General features: G+C 48.7%; 1 protein-coding gene across 3 annotated transcripts in view; it reads left to right on the top strand.

Annotated features, from left to right (window-relative positions):
• The first annotated feature begins 15,733 nt into the window (after nucleotides 1–15,733).
• HOMER1 (homer scaffold protein 1) overlaps nucleotides 15,734–20,468 on the top strand; it is a 152,429-nt gene continuing 147,694 nt past the window's right edge. For 2 of the 3 annotated variants that reach the window (XM_040340619.1, XM_040340626.1), the window contains exons 1-2: nucleotides 15,735–15,896; nucleotides 18,109–18,290. The gene's annotated coding sequence lies outside the window, so the exon portion shown is untranslated. Of the gene's footprint in view, nucleotides 15,897–18,108; nucleotides 18,291–20,468 lie in introns of all 3 variants that reach the window. The other variant, XM_040340634.1, reaches the window with a different exon arrangement.

A 20,468-nucleotide genomic window follows, 5' to 3' on the forward strand; every position in this document is an offset into this window, starting at 1 on the left:
GTGCCCCATCAAATGCAGCGTCACCGTGGCCCTTTAAATGCAGTTTCACTGTGCCCCTTTAAATGCAGTTTCACTGTGCCCCTTTAAATGCAGTTTCACTGTGCCCCTTTAAAGTCAGCGTCACCTTGCCCCATCACTCCAGACTCACCATTGTCGCCTGGTTCACACACACAGCGGACATCTCCCACTCACTGTGTGTTACGGAGCTGGGTCTGTTGTTCCGCGGCTCAGTGTAACAAGTTCCTGCACCCCTAGACCGGTTTGTGTGATAGGCGGATCACTAAATCAATCTACTATCACACAAGCAGGTCTAGGGGGGCGGGATCTTGTTACACGGAGCTGCCGAACAACAGACCCAGCTCCGTAATACACAGTCCACTGTGTGCGTGTGAGGAGGAGACGGCGGCGGCTTCAGTCCAGCCATGCCGCTCTGTGTCCTCTGGCTGACAGTTTCCTGGCTGATCGCTTCAGCCAGGAAACTGTCAGCCTGCTCTGTCCCTATACCTAACTCGCCCTGCACTAAATTCGAGCTGCGAGCATGCGAGTGGAATTTTTGACATATGTTTTTTTGCACTGGTACACTATGACAGATGTTGCTGGTCCACTTGGGACACTGACAGATGTTGGCGTCCACTAGGGACACAGACAGATGTAGACAGTCCACTATATGCAATTAGCGGACCTCCAGCTGTTGCCAAACTACAAGTCCCATGAAGCATAGCGAGACTCTGACAGCATCAAGCATGACACCCAGAGGCAGAGGCATGATGGGACTTGTAGTTTGGCAACAGCTGGAGGTCCGCTAATTGCTTATCCCTGCACTAGAGGATGTCACAGTAATTGATGTTGCAATGGGACACTGACAGATGTTGATGTTGCACTGGTACACTGAAAGATGTTTTTGTACACTGGTACACTGTCCACTAGGGACACTGACAGATGTTGATGGTCCAACAGGGACACTGACAGATGTTGCAATGGGAGACTATTGCAAATATTGATGGGACACTGATATACTGTGACAGATGTTGATGGGACACTGGTACGCCGTGGCAGATTTTGGTGGGACACTGGTAAACTATGACAGATGTCTGTGTGCACTGGTACACTATGACAGATGTTGATGGTCCACTGAGGACACTGGCAGATGTTGATGTTGCAATGATAAACTGACAAACGTTCTTGTTGGACTAGTACACTGTCACAGATGTTTTTGTGCACTGGGACACTGTGACAGATGTTTATGGGACACTGGTACAGATGTTGATGTGCACTTTGACGAGACAGATGGTGCTTGGTGCACTAATGTAGGATGACTGCCTTGTGTGTGATGTGCAGCAATCCCGCTCTCCCCTCCCCACTAAGCTGTTACAAGGCAAGATTGGATACAGCAATCACATCATCGGGAAGACCAATCAGAGCATCCATGCCTAATCTGTAATGCGCTGTGTCTGAGGAACACAGCCATCACAGTATTTTGCCACTGCATGGCCTTGAGGCCAAGTGTGACTTCAGTGTCTGAGAGGATGTATGGGTACGTCTATGCAGAACGCCGCTTGTACCACCTGGCCGCAGGGCCATCTTTTCCATTGGGCACGCTGGGCAGTTGCCCGGGGGCCCCGCTTGCCTGGGGGGCCCCATCGGCTGCCCAGCAACTCCAGTAAAAAATTGTGGAGAGTGACGGGTTAGAACTGCCCATGCCCAGTTTGCGGAAATCACAGAGAAGATTCGATCCTCCACGAGTGCGGGGGGGTTGCTGATGTAAGGGGGGAGTGAATGCAAAAATGTAAGGGGGCACTGATATAAAGGTTCCCCCTCCTATATTAGTGACCCCCTTACCTTAGTGTATTTACTCTACGGAAGGTGGTCTCTGGTCACCAGAGTGCCCCCCACATCAGAGTTCCCCTTTACATCAGAGTTTGCAGGATTCCCCCTTACAATGCAAGGGGAAACTCAGTCTGCGGACCCTGATGTAAGTGGGAAAGAGAAAGCAGTGGACTCTGATATAAGGTGGTCTCTGGTCACCAGAGCCCCCCTCCACATCAGAGTTCCTTCCTTAGATCATGATCTGCAGCGTTCCCCTTTACATAAGAGTTCCCTTTCACTGTAAGGGGGAATCCTGCAGACTCTGATGTAAGAGGAAACTGTGCTGGCTGTGTTATAGTAACCTGACCTTCATGTCAATGAAGACATTTTTTTTTTTTTACTTTTGTTTAACTTAAACACATTGCTAATAGCACTAGCTACTGTATATGTTTATATTTTAAAATATTGACATTTGCATTGTTCGGCACTGAAAACTGTAATTTTAGGTACTTTTTTTGCACTGGCAGTAAAAGATGTGGTTCTGCCAGTAAATTTTATGATTTTTGTCAGTAAATTCTCGTGAGTGATTGTGTAGACAGGGCCCCAGTGCACTGTATTGCCCGGGGGCCTATAATGCTCTTAAGATGACACTGCCTGGCCGTTTATGTACATTGGTCGGGTAGGAAGCGGTTAATGGAGGCCCAGATAGCAATAAAACTGGACAGGTGTTCTAATACTTCACCACTTTATACAAAACAAAACAAAAAAGTTTTGCCTTTAACCACTTTACCACCGGGCCAATTTTGGCACTTCTCTCCTTCATGTAAAAATCTAAATTTTTTGGCTAGAAAATTAATCAGAACTACCAAACATTATATATATTTTTTTAGCAGACACCCTAGGAAATAAAATGGTTGTCATTGCACCTTTTTTTCTCGCACGGTATTTGCGCAATAATTGTTCAAACTCCTTTTTTGGGGAAAAAAAACGGTAAAGTTAGCCCAATTTTTTTGTATAATGTGAAAGATGATGTTACGCCGAGTAAATAGATACCTAACATGTCACGCTTTAAAATTGCGCACACTCATGGAATGGTGCCAAACTTCGGTACTTAAAAATCTCCATAGGTGACGCTTTAACATTTTTTACAGGTTACTATTTTCGAGTTACAGAGGAGGTATAGTGCTAGAATTGTTGCTCTCGCTCTAACGCACGCAATGATACATCACATGTGGGGTTTGAACGGCGTTTACATATGTGGGCAGGACCTGCATGCGTGTTCGCTTCTGCGTGCGAGATAACGGGGACAGGGGTGTTTTGAAAAAAAAATGTTTTAATTTTATTTTTATTTTACTTAATTTTTTTTATTTTTACACTTTTTTTTTTTTTTTTTGATCACTTTTATTCCTATTACAAGGAATGTAATCTTCCCTTGTAATAGGAATCAGTGTGACAGGTCCTCTTTATGGAGAGATGTGGGGTCAATAAGACCCCACATCTTTCCTCCAGGCTTACAAGCATGAAATCGGTGAAAAAAAATCACCGATCACATGCCGACAGCCGCGATTGTGGCTTTGTTTACTTCCGGGTACCGGGCGTGACGTCATAACGTCACGCCCAGGCCTCCGACGGTCATAGAGATGACTGGTGACCATCTGGTCACCAGTCATCTCTATGCTTTCCAGCACCGCCGACTGATTCGCTCTCCGGGCCCCCGATGGTACGGGAGAGCCCGGAGAAGCACCGGATGGCGGCGGGAGGGAGGGACGTCCCCCCCGCTGCCTAGAAGAATGATCAAGCGGCGGGATCGCCGCTTTGATTGTTCTTATCGTACACAGAATCGGCGACTGAAGACGGCGATATCTGAATGATGCCTGTAGTTGCAGGCATCATTCAGATATCACCGCACAAAGCCGAGGACGTCCCAGGGATGTCCTCGGTCGTCAAGAGGTTAATTAATTACACTGTAAATTAAGATAAATGGCAAAACAGCCAAAAAAGCTTGTTGATTTTATTAATATGGTATCTGTAAAGATAATTCAGAAGAGTTAGTACTCATTTACCATCAATACATTTGTGTTCACCAGTTTCAGGGAAGTTCAACACAAAATTTCAATTCCATTCCTACATTCTATGATGTTACATTAGACCAAGGTTCTTCTACTATTCAGGCTTAGTTTACATCTCATCCCTGATGACTGTATCTCTTTGTTACTAGACAGTTCTAAACAAGTTTTACAATATGTGTAATAGAGCAACTTCAGGCAACACATATAATCAATCTGTGAACAGCCAATTCTATTCAGAAACATCCCTTTTTTTTGTGTGCAACATTGAATAACAATAAGATAAACAACCTCAATGCTATTGGTTCCCACTGTTTCAGTGCTGCTTCCCTAAACTTCTGGTTTTCACAAGAAAGAGTCACAGTGGGCAGTGTAGTCTTCATTCAGCCTGTTACTTGAAGAGAGAGAAGGGGGAGGGGGGAGAAGGGGGAGGGGGGAGAAGGGGGAGGGGGGAGGGGGGAGAAGGGGAGTGCTTGCCATCCTAGGCTATGGGTCTGTGTGTTTCTATTGCTGCGCAAATTGTATGGAGACACAACTCTAGCCTCTGCTCCATAGGATGCTGCAAGAGACAGGAGACACACTGAAACAGGAAACCTGAAACAGTGATTGTGACGTCAGTTTAAACAGAAACATGTGCAAGGAATAAAAGACAAAGAATCTGCATACTCAGTAAGTGATTAAATCTACAGCTTAAAGTGGTTAAAAATACAGACGACTTAATGTATGTACTTCTGTATAGTTATCCTTAAAGGAAAGCTACAGTAGGGCCTTCCATTAAAAAAAATGCATATGCTTAAAAAAAATATATATATACTGTATACCTGTGTGTCACGGAACCATGAACCAGACGTACAACAAGAGATAAGTGAAAATAAGAAGGCTTTATTGAAAATCAAGCTGTAAAGCAAAAGTCCAAACGGATGGTTAAACAGAGTCTTGCGAAGCCAGAGGTCAGGAACCAGAAGGGTAGTCGGACGAAGCCAGGATCAGGAACCAGCAGGGAAGTCAGACGAAGCCAGGATCAGGAACCAGCAGGGAAGTCAGACGAAGCCAGGATCGGAACCAGAAGCAGCAGCAGTCTTAGAAGCATGTGAACACAGGAGGACCAAGCAAGGAACTGAAGCCACAGGCCTCCATTATATCTGAGCCAGGCATCCAGCTCCTCCCAGTGGGAAGGAGGAGCCGCAGGGTGGGAGGCTACAAGAGACCTAGAAACCAAGATGGCCGCCAGCACATGTCAAACGAAGGAGACAGGAGAGAGGTAAGACCATGACAGTACCTCCCCCTCAAGGGCCCCTCCTCCGCGGTGCAAAAAACGGTTTCTGAGGGAAGCGTGCGTGGAAGGCTCGGAGCAAGGCAGGAGCATGGACATCTGCGGAGGGAACCCAGGAACGCTCCTCTGGACCATAACCACGCCAGTGGACCAAAAACTGCACCCGACCGCAGACCAGGCGTGAGTCCAGGATATTGCTCACCTCATACTCCTCATGATTGCCCACTTGGACCGGACGGGGCCGAGGAACCGAGGAAGTGAAGCGATTGCACACCAGTGGCTTCAACAGGGAGACATGAAACACGTTGGAGATCCGCATGCCAGGAGGAAGCGCAAGGGCATAGGCTACCGGGTTTACCCTGCGAAGCACTCGGAAGGGACCAACAAAGCGAGGAGCCAGCTTGGGAGTGGGCACTCGAAGGTTGAGGTTGCGAGTGGACAACCATACACGGTCTCCGACCTGGTAGGAAGGAGCAGGCGCTCGTCTGCGATCAGCCTGGAGTTTCTGGCGCTGCGCAGAGACCTCAAGGGACTTCTGGATCTGTACCCAAGAGGCGCGTAGGACGGAAAGGTGATCCTCTACAGCCGGAATATCCTGGGGAGAGAATGCCTCCGGTAACACGGCAGGTTGGAACCCATAATTGGCCATGAAGGGAGACGTCCCAGAGGAAGAGTTCACAGCCGTGTTCCTGGCAAACTCAGCCCAAGGCAGGAGGTCAACCCAATTGTCCTGGTGATCGGAGACATAGCAACGAAGGAATTGCTCCAAGGCCTGATTGGATCGTTCTGCGGCCCCATTGGACTGAGGGTGGTAGGCCGAGGAGAAGGAGAGATGAATCCCCAACTGGGAGCAAAAGGCGCGCCAGAACCTGGACACAAACTGACTCCCCCGATCCGACACTATCTCCTTGGGCAAACCGTGCAACCGGAAGTCCTCCCAGGCAAAAATCGTGGCCAATTCTTGTGCAGAGGGTAACTTCTTGAGAGGAACACAGTGGCACATTTTGGAAAACCGATCCACAATCATGAGAATGACCGTATGGCCTCGGGATGCAGGGAGATCCACAATGAAATCCATCCCCAGGTGTGACCATGGGCGCTCCCCGGTGGCTATGGGTTGCAGCAGGCCCAACGGAAGGTGCCGAGGGGACTTACTCTGGGCACAAACGGAGCATGCCGCTACATATGCGGCGATGTCGGAACGTAGGGAAGGCCACCAGAACAGACGTGAAACAGCCCAGGACAGCTGATTCTTACCAGGATGCCCCGCGGTCTTGGAGTTATGGTAGGTTCGCAATAACCGAGTGCGCAACACCTCAAGCACAAAACATCTGCCGTTGGGTCTCCCAGAGGGAGCACCATATTGAGCCGCCAAAATCTGCTCACCAAGGGGAGAGGTCAGGCTGGTGCGAATGGCGGCCAGGATCTGATTCGGAGGTATGACCGAAGTCGGTATAGATTCCTCCCTGGACAGCTCGGAGTACTGCCGTGATAAGGCATCCGCCCTGATGTTCTTGGAACCGGGTAGGTAGGAGACCACGTAATTAAAACGTGACAAGAACAGAGCCCATCTGGCCTGACGTGGTGTCAATCTCTTGGCCTCAGAAAGGTAGGTCAGATTCTTGTGGTCCGTCAGGATGAGAACCGGTACCACGGAGCCCTCGAGCAAGTGCCTCCACTCTTTGAGAGCCTGCACTATGGCCAATAACTCCCTGTCACCAATCTGATAGTTGCACTCCGCGGGTGACAGTTTCCGGAAGTAAAACCCACAAGGAAGCAGCGGACCCTCTGGTGTTCTACGCTGAGACAGAAGGGCGCCTACTCCCGTCTCAGATGCGTCCACCTCGAGGACAAAGGGCAACCCAGGGTTGGGATGAGACAGAATCGGGGCCGACACAAAGGCGGATTTTAGGGCCTCAAAAGCCCGGATGGCCTCGAGCGGCCAGACCTGGGAATTACTGCCCTTCCTGGTCAGATCCGTGAGAGGCTTGGCCAGCATGGAGAAGTCCCTGATGAACTTCCGATAATAATTGGCGAAGCCCAAAAAGCGCTGCAAGGAACGAAGACCACTGGGCTGAGGCCACTGTAAGACAGCCGAAACCTTCTCAGGGTCCATGGAGAACCCCTCAGCGGAAATGATGTAACCTAAGAAGGTTACCTGGGATCGGTGAAATTCGCATTTCTCAAGCTTACCGAACAGCTTGTTCTCTCGTAACCGTTGCAACACTCGCTTGACATCCAGAATGTGGGCCTCCATGGATTCAGAGTATACCAAGATGTCATCCAAATAGACCACCACACACTGCTGCAACAGGTCACGGAAAACATCGTTGATGAATTCCTGAAAGACTGCGGGCGCATTGCACAACCCAAAGGGCATAACCAAGGATTCATAATGACCGGTCCTGGTGTTAAACGCGGTCTTCCACTCATCGCCCGCCTTGATCCTTACCAGGTTATATGCCGCCCTCAAGTCGAGTTTGGTAAAGACCGTGGCCCCCTTAAGGCGATCGAACAGCTCGGAAATCAAGGGTATCGGGTAAGCGTTCTTGATCGTGATGCGATTAAGGCCCCTGTAATCGATGCAAGGCCTCAACTCACCGCCCTTCTTTTTCACAAAGAAAAATCCAGCCCCTGCCGGGGACGAGGATTTGCGAATGTGACCACGGGACAGCGCCTCCATCACGTACTCCTCCATGGCCTCATTCTCCGCAACCGACAGTGGATAGACCCTGCCGCGAGGAGGAACGGCACCAGGTTGTAACTCTATGGCACAATCGTATGGGCGGTGCGGAGGTAGGGCAACTGCGCGCACCTTATCGAATACATCCCGGTACTCCTCGTATTCAGGAGGCAACAGAGAGTCCGAGGAAGTACACAGCAACTTGACAGGCCCATGGATGCAACTAGCCCCACACTGTGGTGACCATGAGAGGATCTCGGCCGATCTCCAGTCAAAAGTCGGATTATGCTTCTGGAGCCAGGGGTACCCCAAGACCACCGAGTAGTGTGGAGACGAAATAACCTGGAAGCAGACTGACTCTCTGTGAACGGCACCAATGGCTATCCCCACTGGAAGGGTCTCATGAGTCACGTGTGACGGCTGGAGGGGTCTGCCGTCTATCGCCTCTAGAGCCAGCGGGGAACCTCAAGCCTGCAGAGGAATGGAATTGGCGGCAGCGAACTCACTATCAATGAAAAAACCACCAGCACCAGAGTCCACCAACGCCTGGGTCGTCACCGAGCCCCCGACCCAGGAGAGGACAACAGTGATCAGTGGTTTATCAACACGGGAAACCGGGGACGAGGAGACTCCACCCAAGATCTGCCCCCGACAGGATCTCAGGTGCGAGCGTTTCCCGGACGGTTCGGACATGCCAACCGAAAATGCCCACCGAGACGACAGTACGTGCACCGGCCCTCGCGTCTCCGGAGTACCCTCTCCCCCTCGGACAGGCGAGCAAACCCCAGCTGCATGGGTTCACCCCCAGACAAGTCAACCCCAGGAGGCGTGGGAGGAGAGGGAGGCACGGGTGGGACAGCAAACGTAGGCGCCAAACTGTTAGGAGGCCTCCGCAGGCTCTCCTTAAAGGAAGGTCTCTCCCTGAGTCTGGTGTCAATCAAAATCAGGAAAGAAATAAGAGCCTCGAGCTCCACTGGTAGGTCCTTAGCTGCAACCTCATCCTTCAAGGCATCCGAGAGACCATGAGAGAAAGCAGCGACCAGAGCCTCATTATTCCAGCCCACCTCTGCTGCCAGGGTACGAAACTCAATGGCGTATTCGGCTACGGATCGTGAACCCTGTCTGACGGACATAAGGAGCTTCGCAGCAGAGGCGGCGCGAGCCGGCACATCGAATACCTTCCGAAGAGAAGCAACAAAACCGGAAAACTCGGCAACCACCGGATTGTTGTTCTCCCATAAAGGGCTGGCCCAGGCCAAGGCCTTGTCCGAGAGCAGCGAGATCAAGAAGCCCACCTTTGATCTCTCAGTGGGAAAGGCATGTGGCAGCAACTCGAAATAAATGCCCACTTGGTTAAGGAAACCTCGGCACTGAGTTGGCTCTCCCCCAAATCGCTGTGGAAGGGGGGCAGAACCGGTCATACCCCGAAACACCGCAGGCGCAACAACAGGTGTCGGGGTAGACTCTGGCGCAACAACCGGAGCGGCAGTGGGAGCGGGCCCAGGAGCGACAACCGACCCATCGGCAACGGGAGCGAAATGAGCCGTGCGTTCAAGCAGGGTTTGCAACGCCACGGCGAACTGACCCAACAGGTAATCCTGCTGATCAAGTCTGGCAACCAGCGTGGGTAGCGAGGATGGCCCTGTACCGTCAAAATTCATGGCTTGGTCCTAATGTCACGGAACCATGAACCAGACGTACAACAAGAGATAAGTGAAAATAAGAAGGCTTTATTGAAAATCAAGCTGTTGAGCAAAAGTCCAAACGGATGGTTAAACAGAGTCTTGCGAAGCCAGAGGTCAGGAACCAGAAGGGTAGTCGGACGAAGCCAGGATCAGGAACCAGCAGGGAAGTCAGACGAAGCCAGGATCAGGAACCAGCAGGGAAGTCAGACGAAGCCAGGATCGGAACCAGAAGCAGCAGCAGTCTTAGAAGCATGTGAACACAGGAGGACCAAGCAAGGAACTGAAGCCACAGGCCTCCATTATATCTGAGCCAGGCATCCAGCTCCTCCCAGTGGGAAGGAGGAGCCGCAGGGTGGGAGGCTACAAGAGACCTAGAAACCAAGATGGCCGCCAGCACATGTCAAACGAAGGAGACAGGAGAGAGGTAAGACCATGACACTGTGTTTCCCAGAAAATAAGACCTACCCCGATAATAAGACCTAGCGCTATTTTCCAGGAGGGCTGCAATGTAAGCCCTAACCCGAAAATAAGCCCTAGTTCGAAGCGGTACCAGTTGGTGCTCAGCTGATCTCCTCTTCTTTTGGTGGGTAATCTCGCCCCCCCCCCCCCGCCTGCATTGCTCAGAATGGGAAAGACAGCTCCTGCAATGATCAGACTTGTCCTGACACACACACACCCTGCACAGCCTTGCACTGGAAAGATCAGTGTGCTGCTATTTCTCCTCCCTGGCTCTTATGCAGCTAAGTACCGAGGGAATGTGATCACTTATAAAAATGGTGAAAAAAAGTATTTATATTTCTTATATCTACACACAAATGTTTTGCCTTTAATTTAATATATTTTAAAGCAAATTATTTGTTTTACAAGGTGAGGGTTTAACTCTCCAGCATCTACCAAAAGCTGAACTAGATATGGATAGGTGGATTTGATATTAGATGGGCTTACCCTAAGATGCAAATGAGCAAAATTTGTAAAAATATTTAATTTATATTAAAGGAAAACTGTTATCCAGAGCCATCATTATTAACACCTTAGGCCCCGTACACACGACCGGATCTGTCCGCTGAAAGAAATCTGTCCGCTGGAAACCTGTCCGTCGGACGTGTTCGGTCGTCTGTACAGACTCACCGGACACGTCCGACCGACCGCCATCCCTTGCATGCGTCGTACTGATTCAACGCATGCGTGGAAGCTTTGAACTTCCAGGGCCGCCCACGTCGCCGCGTCATCTTTGCGGCGACGTCCCCGCGTATTGTTTATGCACGGATTTCTGTCTGATGGTGTGTACAACCATCAGACAGAAATCTCCGGGCGGACATGTCCGCTTCAAACGGTCCGGAGGACCGTTTTAAGCGGACCGTCCGTCCGTGTGTACGAGGCCTTATATACACGAATTGCCTAATTTGAAGGTACAGTGCCCTTAATAATTTTCAGTCAATCCAAGGAACTGGTTACTATTTTGTTTTAGATAGAGCTAAGAAGGGTTAGGGCCTCTGTGAGGTTTTTATTTTCTGGCTGCCTCCATTGAGCATTAAATTAGCTTTTAGCACCAGGAATTTTTCAGTAGAGCTCTTGACTTAAACCACAATCCCCTACTTTAAAGGACCCTCACACTGATCATCTCTCCCTTGCTTGATAATTCACCTTAGGCCTGCTTCATGTGGGCTTAAAGGGTCACTAAAGGATTTTTTTTTTTTTAGCTAAATAGCTTCCTTTACCTTACTGCAGTCCTGGTTTCATGTCCTTATTGTTCGTTTTTGCTTTGAAGTTGCTGTAATTCTGCTGTGATCTCCACACTTCCTGCTTGTCTGGCTCCTTATAACCACAGTACTGGGAGCTTTTCACGGTGGTCTAAACTGTCATTACTGTGTGTCTAAAACTTAACAGAACCAATCAGATTAATTTTAAAAACAAAACACTGCCCTGGATTTGTTTGTTTTTGTTCTGTGTGTCTCTCTAGTTCACAGGAACATGAAACCAGTTAAAAAGTGAAAGTGAAACTAGAGGCACATTATATGATTGATTTTTATCTATTTGTAATCATTTTTAAAAGGAATCAGTTAACTTTTATGTCTCTATACCCTGTAAACAGTCATTTCAGCAAAAAAAATGTTTTCCTTTAGTGACCCTTTAAGCTTGTGTAAGAAAAGTGAGAACAGCAAGCTTTTATGAAACGTTAGCAACCTTTTACAAAGCTTTTGGCTTTCATCAATCAACTTGCTTTAAGCCATTAAAGTGCCCTTCTTCAGCTCCTGTTTGGAAAAATTATTCACAAATCTTAATGGGAGTTTCTATTGTCCCTTTAAACAAGCTGCTAGCAGGCTTCAGCAAGCTTTCGGCAAGCTTCAAGTAGTGCTGAAACCTGGAAATCAGCACTCCCTTTAGGATCAGTGTTCAAGATTTACAAACTTGAGCTGAAGGCCGCTTTAAAAGCTTCAACAAAGCTTGCTGAAAGCTCTACAAATGCTTTGTAAAAGCTTGCTGTTCACACTCCTCTTATACAAGCTGAAGCCCACAGGTCTTACTACACCAGCATACTCTGGTTTAAATACCAAACCTTGGTTTTGGCATGGAAATACATTGCTTTTCCCAGTAAAGTCACTGGGCTAGATTCAGGTACCTGTTACGGCGGCATATCTCCAGATACGCCGCCATAATTTCAAATCTGCGCCGGCGTATCGTTATGCCGATTCTCAAAGGCAGATACGCTCAAAAAATAAGCTTCCTCTGCCGACGTAACTTGCCCGGATTTACTCCCTTTGCCGCCCCAAGGCCGGGTCCTTCAATGCCGCCCTCGTCTACACAGTACAGGGGGGACATTATCCGCCGGGGGACTTTTTCGGCAGGATACTGAGATGCATTGAGAAGCGGAGGGGGGGTGGGGGAATGGGATTGGTACTGCCGAAAATGACACTGAGAACCTGGGGGGTGTTGCTGCCAAAAATGACATTGAGCATTGGGGGGTGCTGTTGCCAAAAATGACATTGAGAACCAGGAGGGGGGGTGCTGCTGCTGAGAACCATCTCACCTCCTCTTCCCTCTGTTTTCTCTCCTCTCACCATCCGCATGACAGGGGGAACTCCCGAAATGAAAGTGAAAGTGTCCTCTCCTCTCAGCCACAGTGCCACGGCCCTGTGAATATGGCGGCGTATAATTGTGTGCAATTCTACACTGGCCGCTAGGGGCGCTTCCGTTGTTTTCGGCGTAGAATATGCAAATTACCTAGATACGCCGATTCACAAACGTACATACGGCCGGCGCAATTTATTTACGTTGTTTACGTTAGGCTTTTTCGGCGTAAGGTTGTTCCTGCTATTAGGAGGCGCAGCCAATGTTAAGTATGGACGTCGTTCCCGCTTCGAAATTTGAATTTTTTACGTCGTTTGCGTAACCAATACGTTGTTGCGGCGTACTTGGGAGCAATGCACACTGGGATATGTACACGGACGGCGCATACAAAACGTCAATCACGTCAGGTCATCATAGATTTACATAAAATACGCCCCCCCTTCCACATTTGAATTACGCGCACTCACGCCGGCCCCATTTACGCTACGCCGCCGCAACTTACGGAGCAAGTGCTTTGTGAATACTGCACTTGCTCCTGTAAGTTACGGCGGCGTAGCATAAATACGATACGCTGCGCCGCCGTAAGAACAAGCGCAGGTACCTGAATCTAGCCCACTGAGAAAATGTGGCAGGGTGAATGAGTGCTGCTGTCCATGGTGCTGAAGAGACAGATTCTTCACAGCATATTGGGAATGTATGAAATAATAGAAGTATTCTAGTCACCTAAACCTAGTCCTGATTCTGAGATCACCTGTAAGGACTCTATCAGTTTTAGGCCAATGAGTATAGTCTGCCATGGATCTCTTGGTTTAAGTCAAGGTACCCCAGCATGGTGTCCCATGGATCTCTCATATTTACTGTAGCTAATGTGCCTCGGCATGGTCTGCCATGTCTCTCTTGGTTTTAGGCACCTTGCCCCCACATGTCCTGTAATGGCTCTCTCAGTTTTAGGCCAACATGCCCCAGTATGTTCAACCATAGCTCTCTAGATTTAGCCAGTGTGCCCCAGAATAGTCTGCCATGGCTCTCTCTGTTTTAGGCCTACATGCCCCAGTATGGTCAACAATAGCTCTGTAGGTTTTAGCCAAGGTCTACCATGACGCTCTCATTTTATGTAACATGCCTTAGCATGGCCAGCTATGTCTTTCTCTGTTTTAGCCAAAGGGCTGGATTCACGTAGATCGGCGCATTTTTACGGCGGCGTAGCGTATCTACGCTACGCCGCCTTAAGTCAGAGAGGCAAGTGCTGTATTCACAAAGCACTTGCCTCCTAACTTACGGCGGCGTATCGTAAATGGGGCCGGCGTAAGCGCGCCTAATTCAAATGAGGGGGGCATGTTTTATGTAAATGATTGGTGACCCGACGTGATTGACGTTTTTTTTACGAACGGTGCATGTACATATCCCAGTGTGCATTGCTCCAAAGTACGCCACAAGGACGTATTGGTTTCGACGTGAACGTAAATTACGTCCAGCCCCATTCACGGACGACTTACGCAAACAACGTAAAATTTTCAAATTTCGACGCGGGAACGACGGCCTTACTTAACATTGGCTACGCCACCTAGGGGGCAGCTTTATCTTTACGCCGCGTATCTCTTACGGAAACGGCGTATCTTTACTGCGACGGGCAAGCGTACATTCGTGAATCGGCGTATCTAGTAATTTACATATTCTATGCCGAAATTAACGGTAGCGCCACCTAGCGGCCAGCCGAAAAATTGCACCCTAAGATACGACGGCGCAGGCCGTCGGATCTTAGCTAGGTTTAAGTGTAACTCAGTTTGAGCATACACTTAAACTTACGACGGGCTTAGATTCCGAGTAACGTTGGCGTATCTACTGATACGCCGGCGTAACTCTTTGTGAATCCAGCCCAAAGTGTCTCAGCAGGGTCCGCCAGGGCTATCTCAGATTTAGCAACTGTAATGGATCTCTTAGTTTGAGGCCAAAATAACCCAGCAGGGTCACCATGTCTCTCTCCATTTTAGCCAAAGTGCACTAGCATAGTCTGCCAGGACTGTCTCAATTTAAGATAATATGTCCGTGTCCCCGAATGGTCTGCTATGTCTCTCTCAGTTTTAGCCAACATTCCCCAGTATGGTCAGCCATGGCTCTTTTGGTTTTAAGTCAACATGCCCCAGCATGGTCAGCCATGGCTCTTTTGGTTTTAAGTCAACGTGCCCCAGCATGGTCAGCCATGGCTCTTTTGGTTTTAAGTCAACGTGCCCCAGCATGGTCAGCCATGGCTCTTTTGGTTTTAAGTCAACGTGCCCCAGCATGGTCGGCCATGGCTCTTTTGGTTTTAAGTCAACGTGCCCCAGCATGGTCAGCCATGGCTCTTTTGGTTTTAAGTCAACATGCCCCAGCATGGTCGGCCATGGCTCTTTTGGTTTTAAGTCAACGTGCCCCAGCATGGTCGGCCATGGCTCTTTTGGTTTTAAGTCAACGTGCCCCAGCATGGTCGGCCATGGCTCTTTTGGTTTTAAGTCAACGTGCCCCAGCATGGTCAGCCATGGCTCTTTTGGTTTTAAGTCGACGTGCCCCAGCATGGTCAGTCATGGCTCTTGGTTTTAATAAAAGTGCCCCAGCATGATCTGCAGAGGCTCTCTCAGTTTTGGGCCAACATGGTCCCAGTATGGTCAGCCATGGTTCTCTCGGATTTAAGCTAGTGTGCCCCTGCATGGTCAGCCATAGCGCTCTTGGTTTTAGCCAACTGCCCCAGTAAGGTCAGCCAAGGTGGCCCAGCATGATCAGCCTCCATGACTGGAAGGCTATTTGAGGAGTTGAGGGAATAGTCTTGTGTACCTATTAATGGGAAGATATGGAGGTGGCTGGAGTGGGGTGTCTGGACTTGGTGCCTGGCCCCCATGATGACGGCTTGACATGTTTGGGTGGGAAGGAGATGGATTACTCAATGTTGGTGTCTCTCCTCTCCCTGGTGTTATTTCTATCAGGTTCACATCTTCATGTCTCCCCACACAGCTATTTTTGGTCAGGAAAATAGCGTTATCCCAGGATCCTCCGTCGCCCCCTCCTTCACCCCTCTCTGTGCTCTGCCTCTCCCAGCTCCCTCTCTCCCCATATTTAGAAAGCGCTTCCGGCGGCGCCGGCCACTTTGACGTCATCCCCCACACGGGAGTGACGTCAATGCGGAGGGGAGAACGGGATGACGTTGGTTATTTAAATGTCTCCCGAGCAGTGGGATGGAGAGAAGGTCTGAACGGGCTGAGGCAGGACTCCGGCGGTGGCCAGGCCCGCACCTCCGCCGCTGAGCCGTGGTGACCGTTCAGGAAGGATCCCCCCGGAGAGCGGTCAGTGCGGGTGGGGGGAAGAGGGCTGCCCGGGACATGTACAAGGCATACACACTGCAATACAAGGCATGCACAGTGAACACACGCTGCAATACACGGCATGCACAGTGAGCACACACTGCAATACACGGCATGCACAGTGAGCACACACTGCAATACACGGCATGCACAGTGAACACACACTGCAATACACGGCATGCACAGTGAACACATACTGCAATACAAGGCATGCACAGTGAACACACACTGCAATACACGGCATGCACAGTGAACACACACTGCAATACACTGCACGCACAGTGAACACACACTGCAATACACGGCATGCACAGTGAACACACACTGCAATACACGGCATGCACAGTGAGCACACACTGTCAGCTAGTGATTTTATATATATATATATATATATATATATATATATATATATATAACACACTCACACAGAGCCATCCCTTGGAGATGCATTGCAGCCCTATGTGCACACACTGGGTATAGCACTATATTAGCAGTGATGTACTCATAGACAATCCATAGCAATCGCATTCCAGTTACTGCAGTCAGTAGGAAGTGAAATGGCTGCATGCACATCATTTATTCCTAGATGCTTTATTTAATAAAGTGCAAACCACACACACTATATATACACATGCGCTGTATTTACACCTATATGTATATGGCACCCATTAAATGATTGTCTTGGGTTGAGGGGGGAAGGGATCGCAACGTGGAATGTGCCTTTGCCATAACCCCCTTCAATGCAGCATCTTCCTCCTGTACTGGTCCAGGACTGGTGACTGTGTTCTACCTCTGTTGTGACTAATGGGGGGGGGGAGTGTGTAGTGTGTGTGTATTGTACATATGCATCCCTCTTGTAGGTGTCTGCACTGGAGATGAGAGGTGAGTGTCCTCCCCTCCATAGACCCTTGTCTTGTAGTAGAGATGTGCAGTGTATTGGTATGGTATGTGGATGGAGGAATGGATCTCTCTGTGACAGGTGATAGAAGGAGAGGGGGGGGGGGGGGGTATGGAGAGTCCTGCAGATGCAATGCTCCATAGAACACCCAGTATGTATGGTGATGAGCCCAGAATGCAGATGGCAGGGTATCAGATGGCTGTCCTATGCCATGGCACAATGGCTGTGAATGTAGGAATGGACAGGTGATGGGGGGAGTGTATAGAGAGACCTGAAGATGCAATGCCCCATAAATCACCCAGTATGTATGGTGATGAGCCCTAGGTGCAGATGGCAGGGTAACAGATGGCTGTCCTGTGTCATGGTACAATGGCTGTGGATGGAGGAATGGTCAGGTGATGGGGTGTATAGAGAGTCCTGCAGATGCAATGCCCCATAGATCACCCAGTATGTATGGTGATGAGCCCTGGGTATCAGATGGCTGTCTTATACCATGGTTGGCACAATGGCTGTGGATGGAGGAATGGTCAGGTGGTGGGGGGGTGTGTTATGGAGAGTCCTGCAGATGCAATGCCCCATAGATCACCCAGTATTTATGGTGATGAGCCTTTTGTGCAGATGGCTGTCCTATGTCATGGCACAATGACTGTGAATGGAGGAATTGACAGGTAATTGGGGGGGGGGGGGGGGGTGTATAGAGTCCTGCAGATGCAATGCCCCATAGATCCCCCTAGTATGTATGGTGGTCAGCCCTGGGTATCAGGTGGCTGTCCTATGCCATGGCACAATGGCTGTGAATGGAGGCATGGTCAGGTGATGGGGGTGTATAGAGTCCTGCAGATGCAATGCCCCATAGATCACCCAGTATGTATGATGATGAGCCCTGGGTATCAGATGGCTGTCCTATGCCATGGTTGGCACAATGGCTGTGGATGGGGGAATGGTCAGGTGGTGGTGGGGGGTGTTATAGAGAGTTCTGCAGATGCAATGCCCCATAGATCACCCAGTATTTATGGTGATGAGCCTTGGGGGGTGCAGGTGGCTGTCCTATGCCATGGCACAATGACTGTAAATGGAGGAATTGACAGGTTATGGGGTGTATAGAGAGTCCTGCAGATGCAATGCCCCATAGATCACCCAGTATGAGCCCTGGGTATCAGATGGCTGCCCTATGCCATGGCACAATGGCTGTGAGTGTGGGCCTGCAGCGGAGGGCGGCGCTGTCCTTGTGATGTGGGGTTATGCTGTGTGCCCGCCCCCTCCCCCGTTATCCTGCCGTCACTGTGTGTGTTTCAGAGACATGCTCGGAGCCGCCAGCTGAAGGATGGCCGCTTGCTGTGTCCTGTTGATGGCCGGGAACGAGCTGCTACCTCCGCTTCCAGAGACGATGGCCTCCTCCTGCTCCCCCCGCCGCCGCCGCCGCTGCTGTCCGAGGTGCTGAAGGCGCCGCCTGTGTCCCCGGAGAGCCGCTCTGGATGGTGAGAGCCGTGTACTGCCTTTGTGTGTCCGCATCCCCTGCAATGTCACCCGGGATGTCTTGTGACCCCTGTCCTCCCTCCTGAGGGCTACAACCCTTCCTGTGTCACCCGACCCCCCCCCCTAAACTTCACATCCCACCGGCCATTGATGGAGAGAGAACCCCCCCCCCCCCCCCATATCTGTAATTCCATCCTCTGATCTCCGAATCTGCAGTGCTGATTGTATATGGGAAATACAAACCTACATCCATTCCTCATTACACAGCCTGCATTGGGAACTTTCTATCCAGGTACCCCCATCCCACATTATCCCAAATCTTACACCCCCATATGGCTAAGACAACACCTGTACATGCTTTATTCACTCCAATGCCTGAGGAACTTTGTGACCCTTAGTGTTCTGTCCATGTACCCCAATGTCCCAAATCTTATCTAGAAAAATACGCATTTACCCCAATATGGGTAATGCATTCCCTCTGCATTCTTAGAACCTTTCTGACACTTATTAGCTTGTCAATGTTCCCTGATTCCAGAATATCCAACATCTTACCTCCCATATGCGTAATTCAATCCTTCTAAATTCTTTAATAATGCTAAAGCCGAAAAACCTTTCTGACATTTATTAGTTTGTCTATGTTCCGCAATTCCAAAATATCCCAAATCTTACACCCCATATGGGTAAGACAACACCTTTAAATGCTTTAATCACTCCAGTGCTTGAGGAACTTTGTGTCCCTTAGTGATCTGTCCATGTACCCCGATATCCAAAATATTATCTAGAAAAATACACATTTACCCCCATATTAGTAATGCATTCCCTCTGCATTCTTAGAACCTTTCTGACCCTTATTAGCTTGTCTATGTGCCCTGATTCCAGAATATCCAAAATCTTACCTCTGTATAGGTAGTGCAATCCTTCTAAATTCTTTAATAATGCTAAGGCCAAAAAATTGTTCCCCAATTCCAAAATCTTACTCCCCATGTGGGTAAGACAACACCTTTAAATGCTTTAATCACGCCAGTGCTTGAGGAACGTTCTGACCCTTAGTGATCTGTCCATGTCCCCCGATATCCAATATCTTATCTAGAAATACACATTTACCCCATTATGTGTAAAGCAACCCTTCTAATAATCCTAAAGCAGAACCTTTCTGACCCTTATTGGCTTGACTATGTTCCCTGATCCCAGAATATACAAAATCTTTACAAGAAACACGCATGTACCCCCATATATCGAATTCAACACCCCCCCTTTAAAACCTTCAATTGTCATTTCCATTTGCCCCAATTGTTAGATATTATTATTATTATTATTATTATTATTATTATTATTATATTATTATTATTATTATTATTATTATTATTATTATTATTAGTAGTAGTAGTATTTATACAGCACCAACAATTTGCATACTGTACATTTCTCATCAGTCCCTGATCTCATGGAGCTTACACTCCAAGTCCCAAACTAGGTCCAATGTAGACAGGAGCTAACCTGCCAGCATGCTCTTGGTGTGGGAGGAAACTGCGGTATGCGGAGGAAACCCATCAAGGTATCCAAAATCTTGTCAAGAAACACACATTTGCCCCCATATGTGTAATACAGCCCTACTAAATCCTTTATCAATGTCAAAGCATAAGAATCTTTCTGACACTTAGTAGTTTGTCCCTGTACCCCAGTTTTCAAGATAGCCAAAATTATATTAAAACAAAAAATGTTTTACCCCTATATGGGTTATACAACCCCCTTTAAATCCCTTACATATTTCAAAGCCTGAGAAACTTTCTATTGCGTGCATCCACTGGCATGTCCATGTACCACAATCCCAAGATATTTTTTTATTATTATTTTTACAGGTACTTTATATCATGCCAACAATTTACTGAGTGCTTTGTATATATTGTAAAGCTTACAACCTATGGTCCCTAAATAACATTCCTATATACTAGGGCCAGTGTAGACAGGAGCCAATTAACCTGCCGGCATGTCTGAGTACTCAGATGAAACCCACTAAGGTATCCAAAAATCTTGTCAAGAAATGCACATTTATCCCCCATATGGCACAAGCCCCCTAAATCCATCAATAATTTCAGAGCCTAAGAACATTTCTGACACTTAGTAGCTTGTTCATGTATCCAGATCCCAAGATAGGCCTAATCTGTTTACCCCATGTACCC

Source organism: Rana temporaria, chromosome 1 (genome assembly GCF_905171775.1).
Source record: "Rana temporaria chromosome 1, aRanTem1.1, whole genome shotgun sequence".
NCBI lineage: Eukaryota > Metazoa > Chordata > Amphibia > Anura > Ranidae > Rana > Rana temporaria.